This window comes from Gopherus flavomarginatus, chromosome 1 (assembly GCF_025201925.1).
Source record: "Gopherus flavomarginatus isolate rGopFla2 chromosome 1, rGopFla2.mat.asm, whole genome shotgun sequence".
NCBI classification, from domain to species: domain Eukaryota; kingdom Metazoa; phylum Chordata; order Testudines; family Testudinidae; genus Gopherus; species Gopherus flavomarginatus.
In genome coordinates this window covers 7118963-7141586 of record NC_066617.1, presented here as the reverse complement: position 1 = coordinate 7141586, position 22624 = coordinate 7118963, and the positions used below count along the sequence as shown (strand labels likewise).

Below are 22624 nucleotides of genomic sequence, written 5' to 3'. Positions count from 1 at the left end.
TCCACTGGGAAAAAAATCTCCTGGCTGCAAAGGAAACCTCCCTGCCATGACCCATATGTGAGCGATGCAGGGTTACCTTCTGGAGTTTGCAGGCAGCCTGAAACAATAGAAAGGCTCCACAAGGGTCTCATTTAAGCCCTTCATGAAAGGGAAACAATATGTAGAATCAGCAAGCTTGGGCACCATTGTGCTTTTCAGTTAGGAGGGCTTTGGAGACGTCTGCTTTATAGCTGCTTTATAGGGGCAGGGATGGGCTGCACAAGCCTGCCTTATATGTCAGCCTAATCGTAGGGAAGGAAAAATTGATGTCGTGATTAAGGATGTCACTGAGGCTGAGAACTTAGCAAGAATGAAAGAGGGACTGGGCATTTATATGGCTAGCAAGAACATGCACTTGGGTGGCAGGTATATGAGGCCAGGGGAAGCTAAGCCTCCCCAACCAGGATGTGGTGCACCGCCCTTTGGAGGCGCGCCGGCCTGCCATCTTTGGAGTGATGCCACTGAAAGGGTGCCCAGGCCGTGGCCCTGGCTGCGCCCTGCCCTGAGGCCCTGCTCCTGCTCATCGTCTTCCCCAATGGCCCCGCCCCTGCTGCTCCTCTTCCCGCCCCCGCTCCGCCTCTTTCCCCTGAGACTCCGCCCTCACTCTGTCTCTTGCTGTCCCCACTCCACCTCTTCCGCCGAGGCCCCCGCTGTCCACACCTCTCCGCCCACAGCGGGTGGGTGGAGAAGGCCCTCAGGGAAGGGGACAAAGAGGTGCAAGCAGCAGGCAGGAGGGGCCTCAGGGGAGGGGGCACGATGGGGGTGGAGCTTGGGTGGGGCCTTGGGGGAGGAGGCTGAGCAGGAGCAGGCTTCCCCAAATGCATCAGTCACATGCCGTCTATGAATATGCAGTTAGAATAGTTCGTACTAAAAGGAAGAGTTTATGAAGAGCTATAAAACCTCCTGTTTCTGGGTTTAAACCAGTCACCACTGAAATTAGGCCCTCTGAGTGCAGGTGTGGTGTATTGAAAACTGTTAAAATTACATGCTATCACTTTAATCTCTAGGGGGTTTCCTGGTCCTGCTGGCAGGCTGGGGTGGGCCCTGTAGGGAAGTATATGGCCTGGGTCTGGTTCTTCAGTCAGCCTGAAGAAGAGCCAGACAGGAGCAAAGTGGATTGAGTAGTGCCTCTCAGCCTTGGGAAGCAACCTGCTTTGTCTTTCTCTGCGTTTGGTTGTTGTGTGTTAGAGTGCTAGCTTCTTAGAAACAGTGTCACACTGCAACCTTTTGGGAAAAGTACGTATGTCTTGTTTCTAACTTTCTATGTGGGTGCTGCAATCATAACACAGGGGGGTTTGCACTTTCCCTTGATGCATCTGGAATTTAGCGCCTAAAATCTCCCAGTTTGGCTTCAGTAGCCTCTGGGAGATAGAGCCTGATTCCGGGAGACGCCCGGTGAAACCGGGAGGATTGGCAACCCTATAACTCAATCTGGGGTGATGACTCACAAAGAGACCTGGGCATGGGATATTCTTCATCAGTAATAAGAGCTTCCTAATTGAAAAAAAAGTGTGTTAATATCTAGTGCAAGGCTGAATCCTTTATTTAATGTGACACTGACCCCCATGCATTGGCTTAACCACCTGCCCTCTGCCGCTGTTGTTCATGATGTGTTAGATTAATAGGGATTGTCCCGGATGTGCTCCATGATTTTCATTAGAGCCAGCCATGTTTCTTCAGCTGTTGGGATGATCCGGCTGGCTGGCAGGAGGAAGCCGTAGCGGCCGGTGTCTCGCAGTTCGAAGGTGTAGGAGTACTTGATCCCATTGTCGTAGCTCCAGTCGATAGTGGTGCCATCAGCGTGGTCTGGAAGAAACAGAACCCAGGACATAGCGTTGGAACCAAAATTGACATGTGAACAAAGTGGGAAAATTCAGGCTCTGCTTGCACAAGGTATAAAGGGTTTGCAAGAAATGATTGCTCTGATCCTGCAGCGGTGTGTGCAATGCTTTGCCTTCATCTGCTCACAACAGACCTGGCCTGGCACAGGTATCCACGGTACTTGCGGGTTGCAAGTCTTGGTCTTGGTCTCAGGTCCCCCTGAATATGTGCAATCTACAAACATTCAGTTCCAATGTGAACAGAAAGCCACATGCCTTGGAACTGCTCTGGTTCATTCCCCCCCTCAATGCAGTGTTTTGCAATTGGAAGTCACCTATGTGCACATGGTCCCAGCACTAATTCTGATTCCTGGTGGTTCAGTAGTCCCAGAATTCACGGGTACAACCACAGTTAAGGCATGTGCCGTGGGCAGGCAGTTCACAATAGTTCCATCCGAGGTAACGTTGCTGGGAACCATGCATCATTATTTATTTGGTGACGGAAAGTGAAGAAGAACATGGGTCTTCTTCTGCCCAGCCCTGCCTGAATGACAAACCACTTACAGATGGTGTCGATCGTGCTCCCATAGGTGTATTTAGTCCCATGTAATGCAGCTAAGGCAGCCACTGCCTCTCTGGCTAGATCGTTCTGCAGACAAGAGAGTAAGAGGTGAAAGGCTGGGAGGTTCTTGAATACTTCTCTCCCTTCATGGAATAGCAGCAGTCACACACATTTAGTGAATGAGAATAGTCTATTTAAATCCCCCGCCCCCCAGATGAGGGAGGGGCCACAGAACCCAGAATTGAATTGAATATGGGGACAAAAAATGAACAAACAGGGATGGGGGTGCAGGCCCTAGAGTCAAAACGAGGGACACCGAGCAGGTAACCTCGGACAATGCCCACTGCTCCCAGAAGGAGTCCAGGGAGTCAGTGGATGGCACCCAGAGGAAATCTAGCCCTGAAGACCAAAGTCCTCCATCTGTCCTTAGAAGAGGTGCATCACAGACAGCTTCTCCCACCCTGCCCTGTCCAAGTGGCTCAGACCCAGCTCCACAAAAGTATTTAGGCACCTGATTTCCATTAAGTTAGGAGCCTAAAAACCTTTGTGGATCTGGGCCTGAGTGTCGAGCTGGAGGGGGAGTGGGGTGGGCCACCCCTCTGGCAGAGAGGTAAGCTCAGCCTCCAGGTCCGTTTGTTCTGTTGCCAGGCTGATGAAAGTGCAACCATGCTGGTGCTTTTGATGACAGGGATTCCTGTCCATTAGGAAGAGGCTGAGAGCGTCAACCCATTTCAGAATCAGCTTCCAGACAGCCGCGAGCTTCACTCACCCCCAGGTTCCAGCTTTGAAGCTGGGCGCAATGGGTACGTCTGCACTTCAGCCTGGAGGTGCAATTCCCAGCTTGGGTAGCCGTATGAGTGCTAGCTCTGCTGGGGCCTGGCACCCTAAAAATAGCAGTGTGACAATGGCAGCATAGGCCAGCCCCTGAGTAGATACCTTGGATCTCGGACAGGACCACTGTGGCCACACTGCTGTTTTAACGTGCTTGCTCAATCAAAGTTCACATGTACCTGTCGCCCCAAGATGGGAATTACACCTCCCAACTGCAGTGTAGTTGTACCTTGTATCCATCCAATCCCCGGAGCCACCAGGTCCTAGCACACAGCTGTTTTAGCCCTCTCATTACTTGCTCATGAGAGTTGTTCTTACCAGTTCCTGGTGGTCAGGAACAGGCTTTGTCTTGTAGCCATAGGGGAACAACAACAGCTGGGAATAGCTGTGGATGGAGAGCAAGGCTTTCACATTGCCATGGCTCAGGACAAAGTCCACAATGGATATCACTTCGCTCTCAGAGTGAGGGTAGGGTCCGTGGTACTTTTCTGCACAGGGATTGCTACTGGAAGCAGGTCCTGTGATGAAATACATGTGGTGGCAAATGAAAAGGCAGCAGATCTGTGAAAAATGGGCATTTGCATGAGTTAGTAAAACATTCGTTTTTCTAAGGGGAAAAAAACACCAACAGAATTGAAGATTATTTCCTCAGTAATAAATGGGACAAGTCCCAGGTTTCTAACTGATATTTGCAAACAATCCGGAGTCTGTTTCACTTCCTTAGCCAATGTTCCAGGGTTTTAAAGAGACTGCGCAGTGATGATTCACCTCTAACATAACAGAACTAAACTCCCTTCAGAAAATAGGAATTAATAAGATTATCTGAGTCCTGCAAAATAAAACAATATTGCGTTAGTCACCAGCAGTGGTAGAACTGTGATACTAAAGTAGTGATCTGAGTAAGTCCTATGTAGCATATACTAGTACGTGGCTTTAAGAATAAACTGATTAGAGAACCCATTTTCTAGGGTTGCCAGGTGTCCGGTTTTCTACCAGAAAGTTCGGTCAAAAGGGGACCTGTGCAGTCTCCGGTCTGTACTGCTGACTGGACACCAAAAATCCGGTTACCACAGTAACCTGCCTCCTCCGCCGGGAGGGCAGGAAGAGTACCTGCTGCTGGAGGAGCTCAGCTGATGGAGAGAAGCTTAATCTGAGGAACTGGCTCCCAGCTCCAGTGGAGAGATAGATAGTGGTGCTGCCAGGGGGAGGGATCCTGACAGTGTTTGAGTAGCGGGGCTGGCAGCTGGGCTCAGTGCCCATGATGGTATGGAGGGGCTTCTCAGCCTCCCAGAGCCACAGCTCTTTCCGGCCCCTCGCTCTGGGGATTGACCCCCACACACACTCCTCTGTACCCCAATTGGGTGGGCAGGCTCCTTGTCAGCTCCTCCCAGCTGGGTCTGCAGGTGGCAGGTGAGTCCCGGGGAAGTGGGAAGCAAGGGAGCAATGGGGGAGGGAGGCAGGGAGTGACCGGAGGGACCTGCAGTGACCAGTTTTGAAAAATTGGAAAGTTGGCAATCCTAATTATCAGAGGCGCCATCTTTCTGAGTTGCTGGGGGGTGCTCGAGCCCTGCTCCACCACAGGCCCCACCTCTACTCTATTCCTTTCCTCAGCCCCCCACCCTGCCCCACCTGTCCCCACCCCATTCCCCCCCAGAGTATGCCCCACCCTCACTTCTCCTCCTGCGCCTCCTGCAAGCTGCTGAACAGCTGATCTGCGGCGGGTGGGAGGTGCTGGAAGGTGAGAGAGAGGAGCTGATGTGGGGGGCTGCCGGTGGGAGCTGAGCACCCACTATTTTTTTCCATGGGTGCTCCAGCCCCGCAGCACTCACAGAGTCGGCACCTGTGCTAATAATGACTTCCTGTCAGACAGAAAGCTGAGCAGATGATTCCATTTCCTGAACAGAGCAGAACTTACTACTCCACTGAAACAGAGAATAATAAACACCTATTTCATGTCTTTAATATAAGGAGTCTTGTGAGCTCTAATGATAATCCCAAAGCATGTCCTGCATTGAGTGCAGGGGACTAGACTACAGGACCTCTCAAGGTCCCCTCCTGTCCTATGGTTCTATGACTCTATGTGCTCACAATAAAAAGACAGACATTAGGGATTAATAACTATCTGACGTGCTCATGGCCATTCTGTACCTCCGAAGCCTGCATCCCAGTTCCTGTTGGGGTCCACGCCACGGCAGGAAGATCCAGCATTGATGGACCTGGTCTTCTACCACATGCGGTTCTAAAAGCAAGGGGGACCGTGTGGTTAGATTAATGGAAAGATGCTAACAGTTGGGTCTCAAGTAGAGTGAAAAATTGGAATGAGGGTGGGGGGGTAATAGGAACCTATATAAGAAAAAGACTCCAAAATCGGGACCGTCCCTATAAAATCAGGACATCTGGTCATTCTAGTCTCAAGTCATTTTCACCTTTGCTCAGTTATTACCCAACAGAGGCAGAAGGGTGCAAAGTTTGCCAGTTAAACCAATGGGATGCAGTTTGGACTGTAAAATAGCTACCTCACTGCGGGGCACTAGCCTCAGAGAGGCTGCAGCCAGAGCTCTTTCTGGAGCAGCCCCAAATATTTTTGACTGACATCCCAAATAAACTGGGATCACCCCTTGTTTAAAGCAGGGTTGGGCAAAGCGTAGCCCACAGGCCTAATTTGGCTCAGTTGCTTTTCTGCACAGCCCATGCTCAGACTTCATCTCAACATGCAGAAACCACGGAGAGGGCTGCATGAAGTGGGAAGGAGATACACAGGGCCTGCAGATGGGTCGTTGACTCAGTGCAGTACCACAGAGATGTCCACCCTGCCCAAAAAAACCACAATGCCCCAAGCAGGGTCTGAGATGGCTGGTGCCTGAAAGCAGCCCTGCATGTACTCACCATGCAGACAAGACGTGAGAGCTCCTCTTCCCTCCACTCCTTCCCCTAGAGGCACTCACTGTGCTGTGTGTACAAGCAAACCCGTCAGGACTGGTGACTATCTCGAAGAAGATGTCTACAGTGTCCAGGATGGCAGTCAGCGAGACATCCTTGCCATATTCAGTGGCTATCTGCATAGAGAGAAGGTCTGAATTACCCTGAATTCCCATTTCTCATAGGGTGAAGTCCTAAGAACTAACCGGGGTTGATCTATTGAGGGTAACAGTACAAAACAGAGTGATTATATGAGAGTCGGCATAACATTAGGAGAATGGTGTGACGGTGCACTCTATATGATTTTATGAAAATATGCTAATGTAATTGGAATATGCTTCGTGTAAAAGGTCTCTTGTAAGGTATCATTACAAAGCTTATAATCTGCTGAGTGTGATCATCCCATTTGTATAAATGTACCACGCCTGTATCTGAAACTAGAAATATGAAATATAACTCTGAGGGCCTATTGTAATTAGGCAAAGTTTGGGCCATTAATGGTGGTTTGGATTCTTGATGATTCCCATTAACCAGAACATTTGCCTGCAGATGGCTCTGTTTTACCTGTAAGTCTTCCTGTATATGTGTGTGCTGGCAAGTACATAATGAAGTCTTGCAGTGACATGTGATCATGTCACCTGAACTGGAATCCATCTTTAACCTAGTGCTTTTCCATTGAGAAGGAGAGGGGGCAGGGAACCCAGAGAGGGACAAAGGATTCCCACCTTATGCAGAAGATAAATAAGTGAGTGGAACAGAGAAAAGAGGCAGCCAGCATGAGAAATCCCCTAGCTACCACCTGAGCAGGAACAAGGGCTATACCAGGGGAAAGGATTGAGCCCAGATTAGGAGAGCTTCCAGTCTGTGAAAGAAACATATTGAAACATCTCTGAGGGTGAGATCTTATCAGTAGCCAGTCGTATTACTGTATTAGGCTTAGATTTGAGTGTTTTATTATATTATTTTACTTGGTAATTCACTCTGTTCTGTTTGTTACTACTTGGAACTACTTAAATCCTACTTCCTGTATTTAATAAAATCACTTTTTACTTATTAATTAACTCAGAGTATGTATTAATACCTGGGGGGGGAACAGCTGTGCATATCTCTCTATCAGTGTTATAGAGGGTGAACAATTTATGAGCTTACCCTGTATAAACTTTATACAGGGTAAAATGGAGTTATTTGGGGTTTGGACCCCACTGGGAGTTGGACATCTGAATGTTAAAGACAAGAACACTTCTGTAAGCTGCTTTCAATCAACCCTACAGCTGTTAGGGGACGTGATTCAGACCTGGGTCTGGGTTTGCAGCTAGCAGTGCCAAGCTGGCAGGGCAGGAAAGCATCGGCAGAAGTAGTCTTGGCACATCAGTTGGCAGCTCCCAAGGCGGGTTCTGTGAGCCAACCCATCACAAATGGCAGAACCATTGTCTGGAACTGTTGTCTGGAAGCTGACATAAGAACGGCCATACTGGGTCAGACCAAAGGTCCATCTAGCCCAGTATCCTGTCTTCCGACAGTGGCCAGGCGCCCCGGAAGGAATGAACAGAACAGGGAATCATCCAGTGATCCATCCCCTGTCACTCATTCCCAGCTTCAGACAAATTCACATCAGAAATTAGTCATACATTTTTAACAGTGATGGGGACTAACCACTGGGACAAGCTACCGAGGGAAGTGGTGGATTTTCCGTCTCTTGATATCTTCAGTCAGTACTGGTTGCCTTTGTGGAAGAGACGATTTATCTAAACACGAGTTATGCTTTAGTCCAGCACAAGCTTTTGGACTCAGTACAGGGGCAGCTTTACAGCCTGTGATATACAGGAGGCCAGATGAGATGATCTAATAGTCTCTTCTGGCATTATTCTCTATTAATCTATTAATTAGCTGATGGGTCTCAGTCCACTTTCTAGTGGACAAAGGTCCCCATTGCCAAATCACCAACATGTGCTAATTGACCCATTTGTCTGCCATCTCAGCAAAGAGATCAAGTGGGATATGGAGAGTGAACGAGATGGCAGTTCAGTTATGTCCTCCCACCCCTAGAGATTGGTCCCATACAGCTCTGTCATTGTGAAGAGTTTATGAATCTGCTGTGTTCTCACTGGCCCTCAGACTGACTCTGCCATCTCTCAACTCGTTGGGCATTAGATATATTTAGTATTACTAGTATCCATAATCCCACCGGGTATAAATAATCCTGTCGCTGTGCCAGGGGGCTGTTCTAGATGACCTGTTAAGGTACCTTCCAGCCCTACATGTCTATGGTTCTATGATTACCTTGTTGGCAGTCCACACTCCGGTCGCCTGGGTGATCCACTCTCAAGAGTGAATGCCAGTATCAATCCAGATTGCAAAACGGTTAATGCCTCCTGTGCTGAACTGCAGGAGAAGTCAGCAAACAAAACATGTCTATATTAACCACAGTCTAGGCATCAGCTAGTACGTACACTTATGCATATGTGTTACTTACAGAGTCAGGCATTTGCTCTGATAGTGTATATGGCTATAATTTGATATCTGGCTGGTGAGATTTTATGGAACCAGGTATCAGAGAATCCCTCCCTCTCTGGATTGCTGGTGCAGTTTCTTCTGAGCTCGACTGGATTAATCTCTCAGTAAAAGTCAGCTGTAATTTTAATAACTTTTCCCTAGTCTCCTGATGATTATTAAACCCAGAGATTCTTTTATTGATTCAAGGTCTTAAATCATATCTGACATTGATCACTTTGGTTTTAAGAAAAAGTGCTTCAGCAGCCCGTTATGTCTCTCCATTGCTCCTCATTATATACCATCCATTGCTGCTCCCCCTTACCCTATTAAAGATTTATCCTGTGGACAGACTGCTCCAGAAGGTATGTAAAGTTAACTGTCTGCCCCTGCTAGAAATTCTTAAACTGTGCTAGTGGGATATTTAAGTGAGGGGAAGGATGGATGTACCATCCACTGTGTGGTATGAATACGTTTTCCTGCAGCTATTGGTGCCAATTCAGCAAAGCACTGAACTACGTGCTTAACTTTAAGCAAGTGCATAGGCTCTGTTGACTCATTCTGAGGGGCTTTGTTGTCATACTGAATGATTAACGTTACGTGCACTACCTACCTTTAGCACATAAAGAGGTCGCTTTTCATAGCTCTGCCCAATCTGAATTTTGCTAACCAGGTCTGAATTTTCAGCCACAAGGTTGTCCATCCAGCTGTAGATCTAAAAGGAAGAGTTGTCAGTGCATGCCTGTTAAACTGGTCTTGTGGGTTTCTGTGACAGAATACACCCCTGCATTCACACCTTACACACCACTGCAATTATCTTTGTCTAAGGTATGCCTTGTAAGGTATAATTGGAAAACTCATAATTTGCTGGCCAGTATTATCCTGATAAAATATGTGTGACAATATTGTATGTGACGTTATAAAGATTTCCCTGTATGATGTCCAAAACTCACAGAGCATCAAACTGGTCAAACAGGCCTGTCTTGACCAAAGGAGTGTATGTTTGCCTTAATTTGCATTTAAACAGTAAACAGAATCATCAAGCAGGAAGGAAAAACAAAGGAAGCTCAAACAAGTGGGAAAAAACAGCAGGGAACATCCTTCCACAAGGACTCACTGTCTCCTAGTTCCCAGCTGAAAATGTTTTTCAGGTGTGGGACTGAAACTATAAAAGGAGGGACAAACACCCCGAGACATACCCTCCTCCCTGCCCATCGCATTCTCTTCCCTTGAGAAGGCAAAAGGAAACAGCCTTTGGACTGGGGGCCCTGACCTGAAGAGTTTGGCCAGTAACCTTGCTGGAAGCACTTGGTGAGAATTTTTGCTTGAATCTAACATAGTTTGTTAAATTAGGCACTAGCTAGCGTTTTATCTTTATTTTTCGTGTCACCATTCCTAACTGTTATGCCTCATTACTTGTACTTGTTTAAAATCTATCTCTTTGTATTTAATAAACCTGTTTTACCTAATCCAAGGTGTTTAAGATGAAGTACAATCATAAAATATTATGGTTAGAAGAGACCTGAGGAGGTCATCTAGTCCAACCCCCTACTCAAAGTAGGGCCCATCCCCAGACAGATTTTTAACCTAGCTCCCAAAGTGGCCCCTTCAAGGATTGAACTCACAGCCCTGGGGTTAGTAAACCGCTGCTCAAACCACTGAGCTGTCCAAGTACCTGAGTAAGGCTATGTTTGACAATTTGCTGGTATACTGTGCCCTTAATGGAATAATGGGCTTAAAATATTTCTACTGTGCAGGAGAGGGGTGGGCAATACAGGACATACATTTATGGGCAAAAATCTGGGTCTGGGGATGTGTTGGGGTCATCCTGCAGTATAACGCAGGCTGGTGAGGGCTAAAGTGTGGCTGGCAGGCTGCAGTTGCACATAGACACTCAGGGTGTGACTTCCATGTTGGAAGGCTGTTTGTGAGCAGCCCAGGTGAGAGCTATTTCAGCAAGGCATTGTAAGGCATGCAAGGCTGCAGGGCAGGGGTGACACAGCCCCCCACTGGGTTGAACTGTACCCTGGTATGTCACCGTTTTCATTCTTTGTTCTCAGGAAACACAGGGGTTCTTAGCGTTTGTGTGATGGGCAGCAGGTGGCTACAACCGTTGAGACCCTGGTCTTTTACACATTGAGGGTCTTTCACTAGACTGGATTTGCCTTGCCTCTTATACCTGGATGCCAAAAGCCCCCCTACCCCACTGTGTTAATTCCCCTGGGTCCTCCTACACAGCAACATGGGAGCCCATTTGAAGGATTCCGGGAGGCCTCTGAGGACCACTATATGACAATTGTTGAGAACACCTTATATCACACAAGGTTCCATCAGCCACCATGAAGCTGGTGCTCTAATTACACCTGAACTTTGGATTCACAGATGAGGAGAAATGGGTCTCCCAGCAGAGAAGGTAACTTCTGGGAGAATAAGTAGCTAGATACAAAGGCAGAAAGGAATGATGGTTGGGTCTCCTGGCTGGAAGTTTTGCTTCCAGTCTCGGGAGAAGGGACCTAGAAGAAGAGGATCTCTTCAGGGTAACCCTCCCTGAGAGGATCTCCCAACAAAATTCTTCACTAAATGCTTACAGCAGGATGCCGTATTTATAGTCACAGAACCGGCCACAATATGGCCTGACCATCCGAGCACATTCTCTGAAGGAAGTGAAGAGAACACACTGCAAAGGAAAGTGCCTCTTCAATCGTGTGGTAGGAGGAGAAGCTGAAACTGTTGCTGCTTCTCTCAAACTTCCTGGACACCATCATGGCCTCTTTTTCCTCATCCAGTAATTCCTTTTAAAAAAAACCACAGCCACATACAGAGAAGAGGGGAGCATTTGTATGTTTTTCCAAGAAACATATTATGGCCACATATATACAGGGAACTGAACCTGAGCCCTTCAGCATTAGAGGCACAAACCATTATCAGTTAAGCTCACAGATCATCACCTTGAAGTTTGTCTAGTAAGCTGTTATAGTCAGTGAGGTCAACCACTAGTGGGCGCTATCAGATGCACTAAACTAGTACGTGTATATACAAAGAACAACTTTAAACGTTCAGTTTAAAATTCAGTGTTAAATTGCCCTTCAGATCAAATCTCCGCTCTACAAAAAAGTGTTAGCGAATGTAATGCTCGTGAAAAGTGCTGGAGAATGAAGGCCGCCACATATCAACAGAGCAAGAACAGCAGGGGCAGCAGCTTCCCTCCCAATATCCTGGGGATGTACTCTAGCCTCTGGAACTGGAGGGGCTAGTTTAAGGGCTGAGATGGTAGTTCCTTCTCATTCACTCCTTGTCCTCTTTGCTGAACACCCTCCACTCCCAAAGGGGACACTTCATTCCAGCAGCAGTGAAGTTTTTTTTGTGATGCGGACACCTGTCTAGTGACGAGATTCGGTTTTTCCAACTCATTATTTTTCTTATTCTGTCTGTCTTTCCTCACCTAACTCACACCGAGTTCAGACCCAGGGTGGTGATGTTACTTTCTTGCACATGGCATATATGCTGCCAGAGTCCTCACCTGCATGTCATCTACAGTGATTGTGTACGGAATGGTGTTAGACTCCAGGAAGACTTTGACTGCTTGGAGGTTATGGAAGGGGACTCTCGCATCCACTGGGAGACCAGGCTGGGCAGGACTAAGCCACTAGTCAATCTGATTTAGAAAAGAAAAGCAAAGTTAGCTTCATCCAAGGCTCTGTATTGCTCTACCTAGAGCTCTCCAGACACTGCTGAACAATACAAGTGAATTTAGTTAACACAGCCAGTTATGTTAGTTAATGATACCTTGTATTTATATAGTGCCTTTTATCCTTAAGGATCCCAAAGTGGTGTGTGTGTACACACACACACACACACGAATGACTTCAGCTGCCACTGAGATGCAGCCACCTCTAAGGTGGAACATGGCAGCTTTTTAACAGAACACAGCAACACTATTAGAGCTAGGTGAATTACTGATTGCAAATAACGTATTCATTTACTTTAGCCCTTTTTTTCTAATTGCAAATTGCTCATGAACAGATCAAGATTTTTACAAATTTATTCCTTATTCACTATTATTCGATGGATGTTTTATATAAACATATCTCAGCCTATGAGTCACTTCTGAATCATTTGCTGTGAAGGTTGCTTTGAATAGTTACTATTTGTGACCTAAATTGTTTTGAATGGCCATACAGGCCACGCGGTGTTGTTTCTGTTCCCTGATAGGATTTATTTAACTCTTCAGATCAGGTTTCCAGTGCAAATGCTCATAGTTCCAAATTTAAAACCTGCTTTGTACGAATATTCTGCAATATTTGCTCACAGATTGCTGCTTCAGCCAGTAAATTTTCCACTACAATAGTCTCAGAAAACCAACATGAAAAAGGGTCAACACAGAAGAAGCAAATAGATTCTAAAATTCAGAATAATTTGGGCATCATTAGTCCAGCTCTAAACACTGCACAACAATTGGGGTTTTAAAGTGCAGAAGAATAAATAGCATCAGAGGGGTCGCTGTGTTAGTCTGGATCTGTAAAAGCAGCAAAGAGTCCTGTGGCACCTTATACATTAACAGACGTATTGGAGCATGAGCTTTTGTGGGTGAATACCCACTTCGTAGGATGCATGTAGTGGACTGTACCATCCGACGAAGAATAAATAATATCTCAGTTAAGCGAGGGAATTCGAGATCGCAGAATTGAATTCCCTGATAAAACACTGGTATTAGTTCCCCAGCTCTTGAGAAAAGTGACAACGAGGCTTTAGTAATCACAAATGGCCAGGATCTCCACTTTAAATCTGTAAAACAGCACTTGCTACATCATGTTGTCCTTAATTGTACGCTCAGGCATTGGATTGGGACATTGATAGAGGGGGCAAGGCTGCTGTCTACAGAATCACCAACTTCCAGGAATGCTCTGGCTTTTCTAGGGATGCCTCTTATTCACATATGAGCAAGTTCTGACCCTCCTACCACTTGACAGTATGTAGAAGTAAGATTTTATGTTTGTATTTTATATAATTTAGAAAGAAGGATAAAGAATAATAATGTAACATGTATTAAATATATTGATGTATGGTTTGATTATATCCTGCCAGCCACCCTTTTAGAATAGCAGAAAGGAATGTCCTAATCGGCCATTGGTAGAGATACATCAGCCAGAATCTGTGTCTGTGCAGTGACAAACCTTTGAGGGTCACCAATTTGTTGGAAGTTTAGCATTTTAAAATCAGTAAAAGAATGCCATGATTGTTTTTCTTCTGCATTGCAATTTGATGATCCTGTTCAAAATGTTCTGTGTACATTAATTTTGTTTTGTGTGTGAATGAGGAATGTGTGTGTAAAGAGATAAGTGTGAAGGCCATTGCTGAATCAGATGTACGAGGGAGGAACCAGAGACGAAGGCAAGGGTGCCAGGAGGTTGCCACACCAGCCTATTGAAATGTCAGAGGAGGGCAGATCGACGACTCTAGAGGTGAGACAGGCACCTATCAATGGGGACAAGATAGCTGTGAACAAAATCAGCATGGGGTAACTCCCTGAGGAACTTGATGAAAGGATGAGAAGGACAAATTAAGAAAACAAGGACTCGTCAAACAACAATTGATTATAGTATGATGGTGCAAAACTCATTGGTCCCAATGAAGGAAAATCACTATATAAACAAGGTGCCTTGCCATGAAACTTTGGATTCATCCTGCCAAGACTACCTTGGAACATCGTGTCACGACCGACAGAACCCAGCTCCTCCCCACCCATGATCAATCTAGCTGGCCACTAGGTTGATCCGGACTCTGGACTGGTAACTATAACATCGACTGGCAGGACAGTGTGTGTGTGTGTGTGTGTGTGTGTGTGTGTGTGTGTGTCGTGTGCTTGAATGAATATGCTGATTGCTGTATCTTCAATAAAGGTGACGTATCGCCTTTTCCCCTGAAAAAGATCCCTTGTGCTTCTTATAAGTTCTTACCTGAAGGTCTTCCAGCTCCCCCAGTTCCCTGAATAATGCAATCTGCTCTTCGTTGCTGGCCCTGATGCGGAGAACCTGATCTCTGGTGAAGACAAAGCAACAAAAACAGACAGAAGGTATTTGAGAATGATGACAACGAGCCAGCAACAGATCAGATGGGCTAACAGCAAAGATACCAGAGTGGTGTGCTGAAGTTTACCGTGGAATTTGATGTGAAGAGGTCTGGAGGCTTAGGAGTTAAGGCATGTACAGAAGTTTTAAAATGTTACAAGCAGATTAGGAGTCTGGCATGAGGACCAAGAGGGCTGTGATGGGAAAGAGAACAGTTGCTGGGGGTACCTGTTGTATTAATTTAGATGGAATAAATGGGCCAAAGGTGTTGAAATAACCTCATCACTGTCCAATGTTAACAGTGTTAAACAAAGTTTGAAGTTTGGTATACAGAGACTTCAGTCTGCTTATTACCGGGCAGGCCCGCAGACAGCAATTCTGGGCCCCTGGGGCCAGTGCCAGGGCCATCCTTGGGGGGGGGCTTGGGGCGGAAGTGACGAATCCATCACTTTCGGGAGCAACCGAGCTGTCCAATCGCACTGGCCAACAGGGACCCACAAAGCGCGGGGCCTGGAGCAGACGCATGCGCCTAGGAGCCCTGTGGCCCACCCGGGCCCTTTTAAAATGCCTGGGCCCACGGGCAGTGGACCTGTTACTCAGTAGGCAAACACATAATTAAAAATCCATTTCACCTTGTAATAAAGATACAGAAAATAAGGGAAAACAGTTAAAGCCTTGGAAATGTAAAGTATTAAGTAAGACTTTCATTTTAACAACATCCCTTGTTCCCTTCCCATTTAGCTGGAGAGAGTTTTTAGAAAGAAAATCCCCCTTGTTAGACAGTCTCCTAGATGGTATCAAAGATGATGATAACTGTCCTTTTGAGGAAAGGAGAAGTTAGTTGAGATGGGCTGTGGTTGAGATATTGTTGCTCTTGTTAAAGCCCATTTCATCTCAGGTGGTGTTTGGGATTCAACCAGTAGAGGTGGAGATGTCATCTGGGTCCTCTCTCTGGCCCCAGCTGGTCAGGACATCCCTCAGGATTAGGATGATGAAGGCCCAGGGTCCCAGAGGTTGCAGCCATGATGGTGAAGCTTGCTCCAGTAGCCAATTTTTCTCTCTAAGTCTTTCTTTAAGGTCCCACAAAGGGCATGGTGGGCAGAATAGCTCATCGCCCTCATTGTGTCCATCAATTAGGCCTAGTTTCCAACACAACTATTTTGGTTCGCTGGTATCTGGTCCTACATTTTACTTGTTTACCAAGCAAGATCTTCGCACAGTCCTTGAGTTATATTGGGGGAGGCCTGTTTGTTTGGACTAATTCAGTCTGTCTCCCTTCCATACCTTTTCCCATCAACTTTCTTTGTTACTAGTTATTGTGACATTTATGAACTTACATTCAGTTTTTATAGTTGAGCTCACAATTTGGGTAAATTTCTAAGAAAAGTGATCACAACATACCCTGATGGCCCAGGACTGATACAGTTTGAATGGGCATTGAAATCTTTGCTTTTGTCATGAGACCTTCCCAGAAAGCTAGAAAGTATCTATCAGATGGCTGACGTCTACTAGGATTCAGGGACAACAGAGTTAATCACAAATCAGCCATCGTAACTTTGCTTGCCTAGAATATTTTGAGAGTTATTTCAGATTATCTTTAAAGGGCATGTAGAAAAAACAGGCTGATTCAAAACAGCGAATGAGATCTCATGACGCATAGACGTCATGATAAATTAAACCATGTCTTCCTAATAATCTCCCATGGGAAAGTGATGGAAACCTCATTGTTCCAGATATTTAAAACTGGACTTTGTGAAACACTGGAGATTACATAGAAGGGAATAATTATGCCTCCACCAGGAGATGGACTAGTTTATCTAAGGTTGTTTTCATGGGTCTTTTTCATTTCTAATTTCTATTATCCTAAAAGAAGATATTAGCTCCAAATTGTTCTTAGAGGATCTCAGTTCCAAATTAAATCTGAATGACATGGCCAGGAGACAGGTATTTTAGAAAACACCTCCCCACTCCAGCATTGCGTGTGCAAAACACATAAGAAGAGCCTTTGAGTATGTATACTTTTCTTTACATGAAAATGCAAACCTGGGTATTGCCATCAGAAGAACCATTAGAAGGGTCCTTCAGGCTTCAGAGGCCATGTGGACAGATCTTCGCTTCTTCAGTTTCCCAGAAGTCTGTATTCAGTCCTTACTCATACAATGCTCCCACTGAAGTCCTGAGGTAGGCCTGCCATATTTGGCCAAGAAAAATTAGAGGTGAAAAAGACCTAATGGGTCATCTAATCTATTGCCTATTCAATCTATAGCAAGTACAAAATTGTTCCCTTCATTAAGAGTCAGAAACATTATCTGATAATCCTCCACCCAAAGCCTTTTTCCAGCTCATAACTATCAGAGGGAGGTGTGGGGGAAACTCATGTCATTGTCCTTTTTTAGTGCTGGGGAAAGCTGTCCAATATATATCCCTGGAGATTTCAATTGTCTGTTTACCTCCAGGAAAAATACAGCACAGGCCAGGGGAGTGCAGACATCCATATATTGTTCTGTCAGTATGCTTCAGACAGGACTTGGAGGTTCCATTTCTATGGGGAAAGGATAGTGGATTCTCCATGGTGCCTTCAGTTCTTGGCTTTTTTGATGAGACCAACAGGGCAGTGTGGACACCTGCCCACTAGGAAATAGAGTGAGACCACAAAGACCACGAAGTAGTCATCAGGAAATAAACATTTCCTACACAGGCTGGTTCGGGCATACGGATAAATGCTTCCAAGCTCATAATCAATCCTCTGAACCATCCAGTCCCCTGAGTCCCTCTGTACTCACCCCACAAAGAGCTTTTGGCTGAAGGCAGCAGCAAAAAGAACACCAAAAACCAGAAGCCCCCTCATGATCAGCAATGAAAGATTGTTACTCAGCCCCACTTCCTATATATTGTGGTTTTTCAACTATACTTTCTCAAGGACCCTTCCTTTCAGGGGCTGTTATTCGTGTCCATTCTGAGCACAGAGGCAGAGGTAATGCTGCAAACAAATTAATCAAAACCATTTCCCAGGGACGGATGTGTTTGTTTGTTTGGAGAGGAAAATGAAGCATGTGACTCGCACACCTGAGCCAACAAACACCTTTCTTGGACTTTGTGACAAGCTCTTCTAAAACAAGCTTTGCATGATGTAACTGTTGCATATTCTCTAACCAGTCATCACCGTGGGTATTTACAATGATATTTTTGAGACAGTGCAAGGTCAGTCCATTCCCTGAGGTGCTATTTCTTCTAACTCCCATCAGTAGGGGCAGGACTTCAGGCTGAGTGCCCAGACAGTTCTTCATGCTCAAGAACCGAAGTCTGGTGACTTGAAATTGATGTGATAACAAATCCCTCGCCACCTAAGACTTCATGGGTGTCATTGTGCTGCACACACACTGTAACAACATCACACCCACCTAGAAGTTCATCATTGTCACTGTGGCCACTTGGACCTTCACGGCCAAGGCAGGGATAGAACTCACGTCAAGAGTATCCTGCTCCAAAAAAAAAGGCTCAGGTTGCTGCTACTCAAGGATCTCTGTTAACAGTAGAAGGTTTGTGACACAGAGCTGAACAGTTCAGATTACATTCCCAGAGCAGAGTTTCTCAATGACCCATCTGTGGACCTGTGCTGGTCCCTGAGATCTCCCTGACACAGTTTAGAAAGGTAGCAAGACGGACCCTGGTCAGTGTCTAATTTGTAATGAAAGAGGTGCTGGGCACAAGCAATTTTTTTACATTCAGAACTGATGCAGCAGGCCCAGATGTGCTGGGGCTATGAACTGCCAAGCCTAGAGGTGCCAGCACTCCACCCTGGCAAGCCCTGGCACAAATGAAGCACTGTCCCTCGTATCAAAAAGGATGAGAAACACCTCACAAGAGGGTGGTGGCAAGCGCGCACGTACACACACACACACACACACACACACACACATTCACCAGTCCTTTACAATACTTGTTTACAAGAGTTACTTGGAAGATTTAAAAGTGAAGCTGTTGTGAAAAATGACAGTGTAAAAATGGCACCTTCTTATCACTTGTATTACTGCCACAGTAGGAGCCCAAACATGGACAAGGACCACACTGCTAGGCGCTGTACAAGCACAGGATACACAAGTGGGAGAAGGACAGATACACCTGTGACGTTATTGACATGAACTGTGACCGTATAGATCATTGTTACTACCAGGGTCCTATAGTTGCACCAGACCTTGTACAGAGGAGGTCAAGTGGGGTGTCTGTGGAAAGGTTGTAATTTGCTGGTTATGATTATGCTGTTTGTATGCATCATTTTTGTATTTGAAGTTATGAATATTGGCTAGGTACTGGTATCTCAATGTGTTTGATTCTAAGTAGCCTCAATGAAGCATTTGGTCAGCTTCTTGAGAAAGGACTATTCTCAGTAAGTGCCCAATCAGGATACACTTAATTGACAATGGACTTTGGGAGACACCAATCCAAATCTGAGCTTTCCTGGAAACATTCAAACTAACATGTAAACAATGGCGTCGGCCTACAAAAAGCTGAATCAGTCATAGACATGTGACTTGCCCAGGTGCCTACAAACTCCATCTTGTTGCTGTGACTTTGCACAGAAGAACAAAGGGATTTCTGTGCACAAGAAAGAGTATATAAGAGGCCCTGGAAGCCTCTCCATTTTGACTTCTGCTGGCTCAAGAGATGGCCTCTCCACCCTAAAGAGATGCCTGAAAGAAACTGGAACAAAGGACAGTAACTACAGGGGTGTGAGTGATTGCTGGACCCAGACTAGGAAGGAGTCTAGTCTGTGAAAGAAGCTTATTGGAACATCTCTGAGAGTGAGATTTACCTGTATTCAGTTTCCTACTATAGTAGCCTTCGCCTTGCATGATTTTGTTTTATTTTGCTTAGTAACTTACCTTGTTCTGTCTGTTGTTACTTGGAAACACTTAAATCCTACTTTTTATATATAATAAAATCAATGTTGCTTATTAATTAACCCAAAGTAAGTAATTAATACCTGGGAGAGCAAACAGCTGTGCATATCTCTCTGTCAGTGTTACAGAGAGCGGACAATTTATAAGTTTAATCCGTATAAGATTTATACAGAGTAAAACAGATTTATTTGGGGTTTGGATCCCATTGGGAACTGGGTATCTGGGTGCTGGAGACAGGAGCTTCTTAAGCTGTTTTCAATTATGTGCAGCTTTGGGGCGCATGGCTCAGACCCTGGGTCTGTGTTGGAGCAGACTGGCATGTCTGGCTCAAGCAGTCAGGGTTCTGGAGGCCGAAAATGGCAAAGAAAACAGGCTCAGAGGTAGTCTCAGCACATCAGGTGGCAGTTCCAAGAGGGTCTCTGTGACCCAGCCCATCACAACACCTTAAGAACACAACCAGGCTTGGAGATTGCACTACTAGCCAAGCAGAGAGATGAGCCTAATTTAGCCACAACTTGATGGGCAAAAAATCCTTTACCAATCCAGTAGTGAATCCCTTTATCTGTCTATCTAATGTGCCACCTGATTAATTTCCAGGCACTGGTCTTATGTCCCTTAAGTCTGAATAAATATTACATTCTTCCACAAAACATGAATTTGTCTTCCCAGTCAATGTGGGAAGGGAGTGAGTAACCCACCAGCTGCTAGGAACGTTGGAGGACGCGCAGATAAGCCTGCTACATGTTGATTGACAAATCGTTACACCAGAGGAAGAAAACACTAATCTCTGGTCCTTAATGTGGCTTGGATCCATGACCATGAGCTGCCCTCAGATTGTTCTCAAGCCAGGAGAAATCAGCTTGAATTAAACAGGGCCCCCACCAAGCAACTGCTCCAAATGAGTTTGAGGTGGGAGCAGAGCATGCAGTGTGCCAGTCATATGGCTTAGTTATGTTACTGGTGTCCAGGACAATTTCAGCTCTGATGAAAGGGGTTGCAACTCCACTGACGTCAATGTGGTTGCATGTGCCAAGATCTATCCCTCCATTTTTAGTCCTCCCATTTGGATTGAAGGGACACTGTCATATAACAAACAGATTTCCTTCCCTGCACTACTAACAACACTGGAGAACAATAACACGTAACAAATTTTTAAGAGCTAATTTACTTTTTATCATTTCTGCTCTTTGTTTAGTTGTTACATTTCACTCAAAAACCGATGGATACGTTTCGTTCTCAGACTCTTGTGCACTCGCACAATGCTCCAGTGTAGATAGACACTTACAGTGACACTAAGGCAATTAGCAAGTGGAAGACACTGGAGCTTCAACACAAAATGCACAAGCCCCTCTGGCACTTGAGTTGAAGGAGTAATTCCATTGGTGGTGAAGTAAGAAGCTCTTATTCTTGATGTGTGTTTGCCACTAGAGGGTCACACACACATACACACACACACACTAGTCCAGTGTATTGCATAAGAGTATATATTTATTTTAAAAGAAAACTATTTCCGCTGGATTTTATTTTAAATTTCATTGAAATGTCGCCATTGGCCTTAGGTTTTGTAAAAGCTTGATTTAATATCATCAAAATGCTAAATCGCATTTGGGGAATGTGGCTTTTTATACCCAGTTCTCACCAGAGAGGATAAATTAGGGCATAAGACCATAAACAGAAGATTTCTCATTTGTCTTTCTGATAGGACATAAATCCACCCTGCAACCACATGGAACAGTTAAAGGGCCACTGTTGTGTTCCATAAGAGAACAAATGTTAGCAGCATTGTCTTGTCACATCCCTACAGAGGATATTTACATTCTGGCCTCTTGCAATTTTGGTTGAAGAAGAGTTTGTTTTCCCACTTAAGCTCTTGTGCAGTGTCATTGGAGCTGATAAATGTGTGCATTCTTTCAACCCCAGAACAGCCGTATTTCTTCTTTATATGCATTCTGTAAAGTCTCTGCGGGGGCCCATTTCTTCTAGGTAAGAGGTTACAGAAATATAAGGGATGGTTGTGCAAAAAGGTTTGATTTAACTCTAAATACCTGTAATCACATGGAGAGACCCACACGTCTGGAAGCTTGTATAAGTGTTTATTTTTTCAGTACTGAGTGTGGTGGTATCTCTGCACAGATCTGGGCTTCATCGTGCACTCTGGCTCTTTTCAACTTCTGTAGAGATTTGGGGATTTTTATTTTCTTTGCTTCATTTATTATCTCAGAAGGCTGGGAGAGCTAGCTCCACATTCCTGTCATGATTATAGATGTGAAGGGCTAGATTCTAGGCTGTATTTCTGGAAAGGTGTTGCTCATGAACAGAATGTAAATATACCACCTTTGTACCCTCCGCATTCTGAGCTGCTGACGAGACTAAGTTGTAAGTGAAAGCAAGCGTTTCTGCTTCTCTGACTTACAGCAGCTTCCCCAGGGGTGCCTATGGTCTGCACAGAAACCCGGAATCCCCAGTAGCACTCAGTGATACGGCTACTCCCCCTCTCATCCCTGACACCATCCCCTTGTGCCTCTAACCTGCCCCCGCCCTGGGACTTATGAGGGGGAATAGCATTTCAGTGATGGATAAGTGATATTACCCACACCACATCTTCAAACCTGGTGCCTAAAGTTAGGTCCCCAAATCTAAATGTAGGCCCCTGAATAAGTGGAGGCCAATTATAAGTGCGCAGCAGCACTGAAAATCAGGCAGTGTTTATAACTGGGACCCCAAAGGTAGAAGATACTTTTGAAAATGTGGCCCTTAGCCTTTATGAGCCTCAGTTTCCCAAGTGTAACAAGGGTGTTGTGAGGATTGATTAGATGGTTGCAACGAATAAGTGCTAATCCCTGCTGACATTCAGTTCAAATATAAGGTCCTTGTTAGATCTGTCTGGGATACTAACTGCAGTGCTCGTTTCTGTCTCATAGACAGGATACCAGCAGGACAGATGGTGCCAGGTCTGCAGAATCGCAGTTCTGAACACAGGTGAAGGAAGTTAGT

At 45.5% G+C, this 22624-nt stretch overlaps 1 pseudogene; it reads right to left on the bottom strand.

The window, feature by feature from the left end:
* Positions 1-1657: 1657 nt before the first annotated feature.
* On the bottom strand, positions 1658-17577 carry LOC127043159 (carboxypeptidase A1-like; annotated as a pseudogene).
* Between the last annotated feature and the right edge of the window lie 5047 nt (positions 17578-22624).